At 40.4% G+C, this 12,095-nt stretch overlaps 1 pseudogene; it reads right to left on the bottom strand.

The window, feature by feature from the left end:
* Positions 1 to 909: 909 nt before the first annotated feature.
* The window catches only part of LOC141410254 (uncharacterized), a 102,694-nt pseudogene continuing 91,508 nt past the window's right edge, over positions 910 to 12,095 (bottom strand).

Raw genomic sequence — 12,095 nt, forward strand, 5'->3', positions numbered from 1 at the left:
ACAATAAATATATATAAATATATATTTAAATACTTATAGTGCAAGTTTACATATGTATATACCCTATATATGTATAAATATTTCAATATGTATATATTGTGTAAGTTTACATATGTATATATAGAATTTTTAAAATTCCAAGATCTATATATTTATATATTTAAATATATAAATTACACATTCATAAATATATAAATATATAATATATAATTATAAATATATACCATATATAATTATATATAATATATAATGATATATAAATATATATTTGTAAGCTTAATACTGCTTAATAAACTCCCATATATATACACACAATAGCATATACATATATAAAATAGGGTATATACACACATATGGGAGTTTATTAAGGAGTATTAAGTTTACACAATCAAAAGGTCCCACAATAGGCCATCTTACACAATCAAAGGTCCCGCAGTAGACCATCTGAAAGCTGAGGAGCAAGGAAGCCAGTCCGAGTTCCAAAGCTGAAGAACTTCAAGTACGATCAAGGGCAGGAAGCATGCAGAATGGGAGAAAGAGGTAGGCTGGGAGCCTAAGCCTGTCTGGTCTTTTCACATTATCCTGTCTGCTTTATATCCTAGCACCACTGGCAGCTGATTAGATGGTGCCCACCCAGATTAAGCGTGGGTCTGCCTTTCCCAACCTGCTGACTCAAATTTTAATATCCTTTGGCAATACCCTCACAGACACACCCAGGATCAATGCTTTGCAGCCTTCAAGTTGACATTATTACATAAAGTTAACAAAAATTAAATGCTGATATGAAGTAAATAAATCTTATATAACATGAAAAGGAAAAAGGAAATAAAATGAAAATATTTTCTAAGCACAAGTGTATACATGAACAAACATGTTTTTAACAAAAGGAGGAGAAAATACTTATGACAGTTACAGTCCTCGTTTCTGCAGCTGGTCATGTGGTATTGATGACTACCTTTTTCTACTTCCCATTCTGTATTCCCTTTGCTATCAGCAAGTACCTCAGCAAGTCACGTTTCTTTTTTCCTGGTAGAGTGACCCAAACCTTCCTTCCTGAAGGGTCTGGACCATCTGTAGTGCTGCCTGAACTGGGCTGTTGTAGTTTCCCATTGACCTTAATCACAGGGCATGATAATACTGAGAGATGCCCTAATGGATCTCCTGTATTCCATGCATACTTTTCCTTACCTCCCTTGTGATAGTAGACTGATTTCATCATGGTAGTTCAGGTCAATCATATCAACAAACACTTTAATTCCTTTCTTATCTTGTTGACTTAAAAGTAGGAGGATTCCAAAGTGTCCAGGTGGCAATCTTAACTCCAGGTTTAATGAAATTGTTGTGTCCCCTAGTGGCAGCATTTCTCCCTCTAGAACTAAGACCTCTAGGCCAGCAGAACATAATTTCATGGTAACAGGAAGCAAAATGTTTGCTAGTGGATCACTAGGGGTGACGGTGAGTTGTGCCACTTCTACTTCCACACTTTGATTCCTGGACTATAAATCTTGGCTATGGGAAAAACAGTATCATATATTGGATGCTGATTCAGAGCATACACAACCTTCTGGAAAACTTTGCCCCAACCCAAAAGGCTATTCCACTGTTCTATCAACCCAGCTGCTTCAGGATGATGGGGAACATGGTAAGTCTACTGAATTCCATGAGCATGAGCCCACTGCCTCACTTCTTTAGCCATAAAGTGAGTGCCTTTGTCAGAGGCAGTGCTGTGAGGAATACCATGTCGGTGAATTAGACATTCCGTGAGTCCACAGATGGTAGTCTTGGCAGAAGCATGGCGTGCAGAATAGACCAACCCGTATCCACAGTTAATGTCTATCCCAGTGATGACAAACCTCTGCCCTTTTCATGATGGAAAAGGTCTAATATAATCAACCTTCCACCAGGTAGCCGGCTGATCACCCTGAGGAAGGGTGTCATATCGAAGGCTCAGTGTTGGTCTCTGCTGCTGGAAAACTGAGCACTCACCCGTGACCATAACCAGGTTAGCCTTGGTGAGTGGAAGTCCATGTTGCTGAGCCCATGAATAACCTCCATCCCTGCCACCATGGCCACTTTGTTCACGGGCCCATTGGGTGATGACAGGGGTGACTGAGGAAAAAGGCTGAGTGGTGTCCACAGAATGGTTCATTCTATCCACTTGATTATTAAAATCCTCCTCTGCTGAGATAACTCACTGGTGAACACTCACTTGGGATACAAATATCTTCACAATTTTTGTTCACTCAGAAAGGTCCATCCACATACCTCTTCCCCAAATTTCTCTGTCACCAATTTTCCCATCATGCTTTTTCCAAGCCCCTGACCATCCAGTCAAACCGTTGGCTATAGCCCATGAATCAGCATATAATCACACTGCCGGACATTTCTCCTTCCTTGCAAAGTGCACAACCAGGTGCACTCCTCGAAGTTCCCCCTGGGAAGATTTTTCTTCACCACTGTCCTTCAGAGATGTCCTAGAAAGGGGCTGTAGTGTTGCAGCTGTCCACTTTCGGGTGGTGCCTGCATATCATGCCCAACCATCTGTGGACTCATCCCTAGTCTTCTTTTTCTCTGTCATCTGATCATAGGAAACTCCCATGAGGCCATTGTGCAGGCTGGCAGCGAGAAGGCAGGGTGGCAGTCATGGAGACCATGGGCATTTGAGCAATTTCCTCGTGTAACTTACTTGTGCCTTCAGGACCTACTCGAGCCTGATCATGTATATAACACTTTTATTTGATGAGGGAATGCTGCTGTACACAACCCACTTTATGGCTAGATAGATCAGAAAGCATCCAGTTCATGATAGGCAGTTCAGGTTGCATGTTGACTTGGTGACCCACAGTCAAACGTTCAGTTTCCACCAAAGCCCAATAGCAGCAAGAGTTGTCTGTCATCAAAATGAGAGTAGTTATGTGCAGAAGATGGCAGAGCCTTGCTCCAAAATCCTAGAGGCTTCCACTGTGATTCACCTATGGGTCCTGCCAAAGAATCCAAACAGCATCCCTATTTGCCACTTACATTTCAAGCACCACTCTATCTTCTGGGTCATATGGCCCAGGTGGCAGAGCAGCTTGCACAGCAGCCTGGACCTGTTGCAGAGACTTCTCCTGTTCTGCACCCCACTCAAAACTGGCAGTCTTTCAAGTCACTTAATAAATGGGCTTGAATAACACACCCAAATGAGGAAATTGTTGTCTTCAAAATCCATTTAGGCCCTCTAGATGTTGCGTCTCTTTCTTGGTTGTAGGATGGGCCAAATGCAGCAACATATTCTATACCTTAAAAGGAATACCTTGACAGGCCCCACACCACTGGACCCCTAGAAATTTTACTGAGGTAGAAGGTCCCTGAATTTTAGTCAGATTTATTTTTCATCCTCTGGCATGCAAATGTCTCACAATAAGTTTAGTATGTTTTCTACTTCTTGCTCACTGGAACCAATAACCATAATGTCATCAATGTAATGGACCAGTGTGTTATCTTGTGGAAGGGAAAAGTGATCAGTCTCTCAGAATAGGATTATGACACAATGCTGGACAGTTGATATATCCCTGAGGTAGGCCAGTAAAGGCATATTGCTGGCCTTGCCAGCAGAATGCAAATTGCTTCTGGTGGGCCTTATGTACGAGAATGGAGAAAGACATTTACCAAGTCAATGGCTGCATACCAGATACCAGGAAATGTGTTAATTTGGTCAATCAATGAAACCACATCTGGTACAGCAGCTACAGTTGGAGTCACCACTTGGTTAAGCTTATGATAATCCACTGTCATTCTTCAAGATCCATCTGAATTCTGCCTGGGCCAAATAGGAGAGTTGAACTGGGATGTGGTGGGAATCACCACATCTGCAACTTTCAGGTTCTTGATGGTGGTACCAATCTCTGCACTCCCTCCAGATTTGTGAAATTGTTTTTGGTTTACTATTTTTCCAGGTAGAGGCAGCTCTGATGACTTCCATTTGGCCTATCCCATCATAATAGCCCTCATCTTACCAGTCAGGGAGCCACTGTGAGGGTTCTTCTAATTGCTAAGTATGTCTATATGAATTGTGCATTCTGGCACTGGGGAAATGGACACAGGAAGAGTCTGGGGACCCACTGGACCCACAGTAAGTTGAACCTGAGCTAAAACTTCATTAATTACCCGATCTCCATAAGCCCCTACTGTAACTGGACGACCACAATGACGTTTTGGGTCCCCTGAAATCAACATCAGCTCAGAGTCAGTGGCCAGCAGCCCCCAAAATGTATGATCATTTTCCTTTTCCCAATGCTCAGTTACCCTGGTAGAAGTCCAGAAGTTTCCTTGGGGAAGAATTGGAGAAAGATTAACAGCAAAAATTGTCGGTAGTATAGTGTGTAGTGAGGTCCTTCCTTGAAAGAACCTGGCCTCTTTTTCATTCAAGGGGTTCTGGGTCTGTAAACTGGCTCAAGTCTGCAAATGATTGAGGGGCAGTGACTCTGTTTTTATAATTTAATTTGGCCTTTTGTCCATTTGACCTGGAAGTTTTCTGCTTATATAAATTAAGCAGGAATGCAGTAGGGTTCCTATCAATTTTACTTCTAGAACACAGTGATTAATTAGCCAATGTCAGAGCTCTACATGAGTCAGACTATTCTGCCTGCTGCTTTGCCTCTGCTATCCATTACGGTAGCTACATCCACCTTGCCTTTGACGTTTTGAGTGCTTCCACTTGGCCCCTGCCACCTCAGGATCCAGGATCTGATTATTCCCATTGTATTTAAATTTTGTAGTTGAGTGACTGTAGTTCCCCCTGGTAGGTGTGACATACAGAGAAGAGCAATTACAGGGCTCTTCAAAGATGAATGTGCTGCCCTCACAAATCTATTTTGCAAAGCACTGGCCAAGGGTAAATTCTCTGGACCCTCTCAGCTGGAATAAGTAGTTCTAAAGTGACTAGTCCACTCCACCATCTCAATCTCCCTAAGCCTTTGGATCCCTTCCTCTACATTAAACAAGGGAGATCAGGCATTTGCAGCTTGCTCACAGTGGTCTATCTTTTAGTCTATATTTCAGCTAACTAAGCAAATAATAAATAAACTATTAGAACTTCTTTTAACTCACCAAGCCCCAACATTAAATGCAGAATCCCTAGTTAGTGGGCCTAAATCAATAAATTCAGTCTGATTTAACTCTATGTTACTTCCACCATTACACCACACCCTTAATATTCATTCTCATGCCTATTCTCCAGATTTCTGCTTATATAAATTAGAAAATGTAAGCAATTGTTTTCAAATGTAGTGCCCCTCCTCATGGGTCACACTATTAACCTCACCTCTAGGGGCCCACCAGGACTTTAGTCTAGTTATAAATCTAGAAGCAAACAGCCGTGTTGGGGAGAATCAACATTATCTTGACTGGCAACTGCCTTGAGGGAGGCCATCACTGTTACCTCAGGCACCACAGGGTTTGCCTCCTAAAATCATCTGATATTTCTCCTATTTGCTTATGAAAGAGGAGAAATATAGCTCTGTTCCATCCGGCTCACCAGCGGCCAGTTCAAAGTTACCTCTCTTGTTCCCTGAACATCACTGTTACCCTGTTCTTTTTTTTTTTTAAGATGCCTAGATTTCATATTGTTCAAACACACATGTTCTACAAAAAATTTGTGCAGTTGACACAATCACAGGGTCCTGAGGCAACATTCATCCTCCTCAGTTTACTAAGGTGATGGGATTAAGAGATTAAAGACAGGCATAGGAAATCACAAGGGTATTGATTGGGGAAGTGATAAGTGTCCATGAAATCTTCATAATTTATGTTCAGAGATTACAGTAAAGACAGGTGTAAGAAATTATAAAAGTATTAATTTGGGGAACTAATTAATGTCCATGAAGCCTTCACAATTTATGTTCTTCTGCCGTGGCTTCAGCCGGTCCCTCTGTTAGGGGTCCCTGACTTCCCGCAACATCTCTCCCTTTCTTTTTATATAAATGTGCCACGGCGGGAGATACCCCATACTTTCAATATAAACCTGCAAGAAAACCATGCCCTAAAAATTTTGAAGGCCCATCGAAAACTTTAATTTAGGAACACTGTGTTAACTCACATGCAGTAATATTAAAAAAAAAAAATGACTCATATGGTTTAGTAATAGACTGAGCACCAAAAGGCTATTTAAAAAACAATTACTCCTCTGGCAGAAAGGAATGCCTAGAGGCTGCTTATTTTATTTCTTATCAGGAGAATGAGAATCATCATTCTACTTTGCATAGGAGGTTCAGCTCATTCTTTCCCTTAAAATAGGAAGATAAAGGCATTCCCCCCACTGCCCCCCCCCCCCGAGGCCACTTATGATACTCCCCATTCTGAGCCCAGAACACCCAGAACTTTGGAAATTGGCTATTGCCATGTCTGAACTACGAGTATGGGAAGGCGAAACTATTCTGTCTTTTGTCCCTACTGCTGCACCCATCTCTCAGTATCAACATAGATCCAGACATTCTGCTTTACTTACCTCCAACATGACTGTTCCCATACAGAGTTGTGTTAAGCCTCCTTACATGCTATTAGTGGGAAATATCAAAATTTGGACGAACAATCAAACTGTCCAATGTATTAATTGTCATGTATACACTTGTATTAACTCCCATTTTGATTCCAAGAAAAGTGTAATGTTAGTTCGAGCTCAAGAAGGAATCTGGATTCCAGTAACTTTGCCCAGACCTTGGGAATCCTCTCCCTCAATAAATTTAATTAATGAAGTGTTACAGCAAATTCTCAAAAGATCTAAGAGATTTGTTTTCACTTTAATCGCTGTGATCATAGGCCTAATTACAGTCACTGCACTGGTCACCACTGCCAGAATGGCATTACATCAATCTATTCAAACAGCTCATTTTGTCAATAATTGGCAAGCCAATTCCACCCAAATGTGGAATTCTCAACAAGGCATTGATCAAAAATTGGCTAATCAAATTAATGATTTAAGACAGCCTGTTATTTGGCTTAGATGTTAGATGTCAGGTAGTGAGTCTCAAACATCGCATGCAAATGCAGTGTGACTGGAACACCTCTGATTTCTGTATCACCCCATATTCCTATAACGAGACTGATCATTCATAGGAAATGGTCAAAGGACACCTTCTGGATAGGGAAGATAATTTATCATTAGACATACTAAATTAAAGAAACAAATTTTTGAAGCCTCTCAATCTCACTTATCCATTGTGCCTGGAGCTGAGGCATTATATCAGGAGGCAGAAAATCTTTATGGATTGAACCCCATGACTTAGATCAAGTCTACTGGGGGCTTTACTGTAGTAAATTTTAGAATTATGTTTCTCTGTTTAATAGGCTTGTTTTTAGTGTGCCAGACCATCAAATAATCCTGCATCAAAATCGAGAGAACGAACAAGCCTTCAACGCCATGGCATATTTATATAAAAAGAAAGGAAGAGATGTTGCGAGAAGTCAGCAACCCCGAATGGAGGGACTGACTGAAGCTGTGGCAGAAAAACATAAATTGTGAAGATTTCATGGACATTTATTTGTTTCCCAAATTAATACTTTCATAATTTCTTATGCCTGTCTTTACTGTAATCTCTGAACATAAATTGTGAAGATTTCATGGACACTTATCACTTCCCCAGTCAATATCCTTGTGTTTTCCTATGCTTGTCTTTACTTTAATCTCTTAATCTCATCATCTTCTTCATAAGCTGAAGAGGATAAATGTCGCTTCAGGACTCTGTGATTGTATCAACTGCACAAATTTTTTATAGAGCATGTGTGTTTGAACAATATGAAATCTGGGCATCTTAAAAAAAGAACAGAATAACAGCAATGTTCAGGGAACAAGAGAGGTAACTTTGAAATGACCATTGGTGAGCTGGATAGAACACAGCTATATTTCTCCTCTTTCTTGATAAAATAGGAGAAATATCACTGAATTATTTTTCTCAACAAGGAACATCCCTGAGAAAGAGAATGTGCCCTGAGGGTAGGCCTATAAACGGTCCCTTTAGAAGTGTGCAGTCTTTTATGGTCAAAGCCAAAAGGATGAAATAAGTTCCGGTCTCCTGTAGTACTCCTAGGCTTATAAGGAGGAGGAAAATTCCCGCCTAATAAATTTTGGTCAGACAGGTTGTCTGCTCTCAAATCCTGTTTCCTGATAAGATGTTATCAATGACAATGCGTGCCTGAAACTTCATTAGCAATTTTAATTTTGCCTCATCTGGTAGTCCTGTGATCTCGCCCTGCCTCCATTTGCTTTGTGATATTTTATTACTTTGTGAATTATGTGATCTCTGTGACCCACACCTTATTCGTGCACTCCCTCCCCTTTTGAAAATCACTAACAAAAACTTGCTGGTTTTAATGGCTCAGGGAACATCACGGATCCTGCCAACATGTGATGTCTCCCCAGGACACCTAGCTTTAAATTTTTCTGTCTTGTGCTCTTTCCCTTTATTTCTCAACCCAGTCGAGACACTTAGGAAAGAGAAAAGAACCCGTGTTAAACATCAGGAGCAAGTTATCCTGATATCTTCTGACAAAAAGGGTTCATCAGAGTTTACAAGCTCAGTGCCCCAGTTTCATCAGGATCTTCCCACACATCCCCATTCCAAGTTGCAGTGTTCCATTCTTTTCCAATCAATACCCTCACTTTTACATTAGACACCTAGTGAGGCTATGCATGTACCTTTTTTTGCAGATCAGCCACTCGCATGATAAAAGTTTGGGTCTGTTTTTCCACATTTTCAGCTTTTTCTCTATAGCAGATAAGACTCTCACTGAGGGAAATCTTAGTAGATTTGAGGCTCCGTATCCACTTTTGAAGCCAGGAGTTAGAATCCCTGAGTTCATAATTTCTTTCATCTCTTTGTCCAGTGAACTTAGGAGCAACCAACCAGCTTCATTATGTTCCTTGGTTCTGCACATATGGTCAAAGTTGTTATGCTTGGAGTCAATAAACTCCTTGCCTCTTATGAGCAGTGAATCAGGACTGTCAAATGAATTTATTTTGCATAACTCTCTAAATAATTCATGCCAAAGACTATCAGTGTTCTCCATACTATTAGAAGTAGAGGTCAAGAATGGTGGCTTATGCCTGTAATCCCAGCACTTGACTCCTCACGAGGTCAGGAGTTCAAAATGATCCCAACCAACGTGGTGAAACCCCATCTCTACTAAAAGTACAAAATTAGCCAGGTATGGTGACACGCACCTGTAGTACCAACTACTTGGGAGGCTGAGGCAGGAGAATTGCTTGAACCTGGGAGGTGGAGGTTTCAGTGAGCCAAGAGGGCACCATTGCACTTCAGCCTGGGCAACAGAGTGAAACACTGTCTCAAAAAAAAAAAAAAAAAAAAAAAAGGATACAGACCTTAGCATTTTTGGGTTTAATCATATTAAACAACCAACTACAAAAATCCCAAAACCAATGAAAGAACACCATTCCTAATATTATATTCCTCCCAAACCACTCCTGGTACCAAAAATCTGTATTTGTCAGGGTTCTGTAGAGGGCAGAACTAGGAGGATGTAGATAGATAGATAGATAGATAGATAGATAGATAGATAGATAGATAGATTGATAAGTTTATTACGAAGTATTAAACTCACACAATCACAAGGTCCCAAAATAGGTTGTCTGCAGGCTGAAGTGCAAGGAAGCCAGTCTAAGTCCCAAGATTGAAGAACTTTAAGTCCAATGTACAAGGGTAGGAAGCATCCAGCATGGGAGAGAGATGTAGGCTGGGAAGTTAATCCAGTCTAGTCTTTTCACGTTATTCTGCCTCCTTTATATCCTAGCTGTACTGGTAACGGGTTAGATGGTGCCCACCCAAATTAAGGGTGAATCTGCCTTTCCCAGCCCACTAACTCAAATTTTAATATCCTTTGGCAACACTATCACAGACACAACCAGGATCAATATTTTGATTCTTAAGTCCAATCAAATTTACCCTCAGGATTAACCATCACAACTTCCAATTCTGATATTTCAAATAGTAATCTGCATTTCATAAACTGTTTTTTATATCTATTCTGATACTTTCAGAATTTCACACCATAGAAATTAATATTATCAAATAATAATTCTTATGCTCAACATCACTAATTATCACAGAAATGCAAAGCAAAATCACAATGAGAGATCATCTTACCTGAGTCAGAATGGCTATTACTGAAAAGTCAAAAAGGAAAAACAAAAAAAACAAAAAAACATATGTTGGCAAGGATGTGGAGAAAAGGAAATTCTTAGACATTGCTGGAAGGAATGTAAACTAGTACAGCCACTATGAAAAAGAGTATGGATATTTTTGAAAAAAAACTAGAAGCTGAATAATTCAATTCAGCAATCCCACTACTAGGTATGTACCCAAAAGAGAAGAAATTGATATAACAAGGTGATACTTATACCCCATGTTTATTGCAGCACTATTCACAACAGCAAAGATATGGGATCAGCCTAAGTGTCCATCAAGGGATGAATGGATGAAGAAAACATAATATAAATACATAATGGAAAATTCTTTAGCTATTAAAAAAAGGATTAAAATAATGTCCTTTGCAGCAACATGGGTTAAACTGGAAGTCATTATCATTAGTGAAATAAACCATGCATGAAAAGTCAAGCATTGCATGTTATTGTAAGCAGCTTAACTCCAGAATGCATTTTGACACATTTTTTCCGTTTTCTCTTTTCTTCCTATTCTCCATCTAACACTGAAGCAAACTGCAGAAGCTTTTCTTCTTAACCTTAAAAGAGACTTCACATCCCTCCCTTGCCCACTGTATATTTCCTTCACATTCATCTAACTGTACACTAGTATCTAATCATGTGCTTACTTTGATGTTTCAGTTGCTAATCTTGAAATACACAGACTAAGCCCGGAGACCTAGCCTGCAAAAAGAGCAGCTAGTCAACAACCCAGCCACTCTTGAGATGATGCCAGCAGGCACTTCAGGTGAACTGAAGCCCAAGATAAGCCATCAAAATAAGACACACAGACCTTGTACTCAGCACAATTCCTGCATGCCTTCTATGTCATTTCCCTTTTTAAACCCTTGCCTTCTCCACAGAAATTCCAAATGGTTACTTTGGATGTAACTCTGGCCGCTTCCTCAATACTAGTTTTCATAAAGTCACTTTCTTCCTATGATACTTCATTCTTGCTATCTGGCTCTGCAAGTGCTGAGTGGCTGGACCTGCATTTGGTTACATTCTCATGTATATATGGGAGCTAAAAGGATTTGAACACATGGAGGTGGAGAGTGGAAAAGTAAATCAGATATTGAGAAGCCTGAGTAGAGGGGAGGGGAAAGGATGAAAATAAATGTGCTAAAAGGCACAAACATCCAGTAAGATAGAAGGAAAACATTCAATGTTTGATAGCACAGTAGGTTGACTATACTTAAAAATAAATTGTAGTTGGGTAATGACATTCTAAATAACCCCCTTGATCACTATGCATTCAACTCATCTAATATTGGGAACAAGCCCCCCAAAATCTGGCCATAAACTGGCTCCAAAACTGGCCATAAACAAAATCTCTGCAGCACTGTGACATGTTTGGGATGGCCATAACGCCTATGCTGGAAGGTTGTGGGTATATGGTAATGAGAGCAAGGAACCCCTGGCGCTCCTAGGGTGGAAAACTGCTTAAAGACATTCTTAAGCCACAAGCAATAGCATGAGCAATCTGTGCCTTAAAGACATGCTTCTGCTGCAGATAACTAGCCCAATATATTCCTTTAATCTGGCCCATCCTTTAATTTCCTATAAAGGATACTTTTAGTTAATTTAATATCTATAGAAACAATGCTAATGACTGGCTTGTTGTTAATAACTATGTGTGTGAATCTCTGTTTGGGGCTCTCAGCTCTGAAGGCTATGAGACCCCTGATTTCCCACTTCACACGTCTATATTCCTGTGTGTGTGCCTTTAATTCTTCTAATGCTGCTGGGTTAGGGTCTCCCTGACCGAGGTGATCTCAGCAAGTGGCATCCATTAACAGGGGCTGGAATCCAGGTTGAAAGGTCGCCGGGGCCGGCATGATGATTGGAATGGAAAATTAGCTGGAGGACACCCGAGTACTCCCAAAGAAATCCCTGTGGT

This window comes from Macaca fascicularis, chromosome 5, assembly GCF_037993035.2.
Source record: "Macaca fascicularis isolate 582-1 chromosome 5, T2T-MFA8v1.1".
Lineage (NCBI taxonomy): Eukaryota > Metazoa > Chordata > Mammalia > Primates > Cercopithecidae > Macaca > Macaca fascicularis.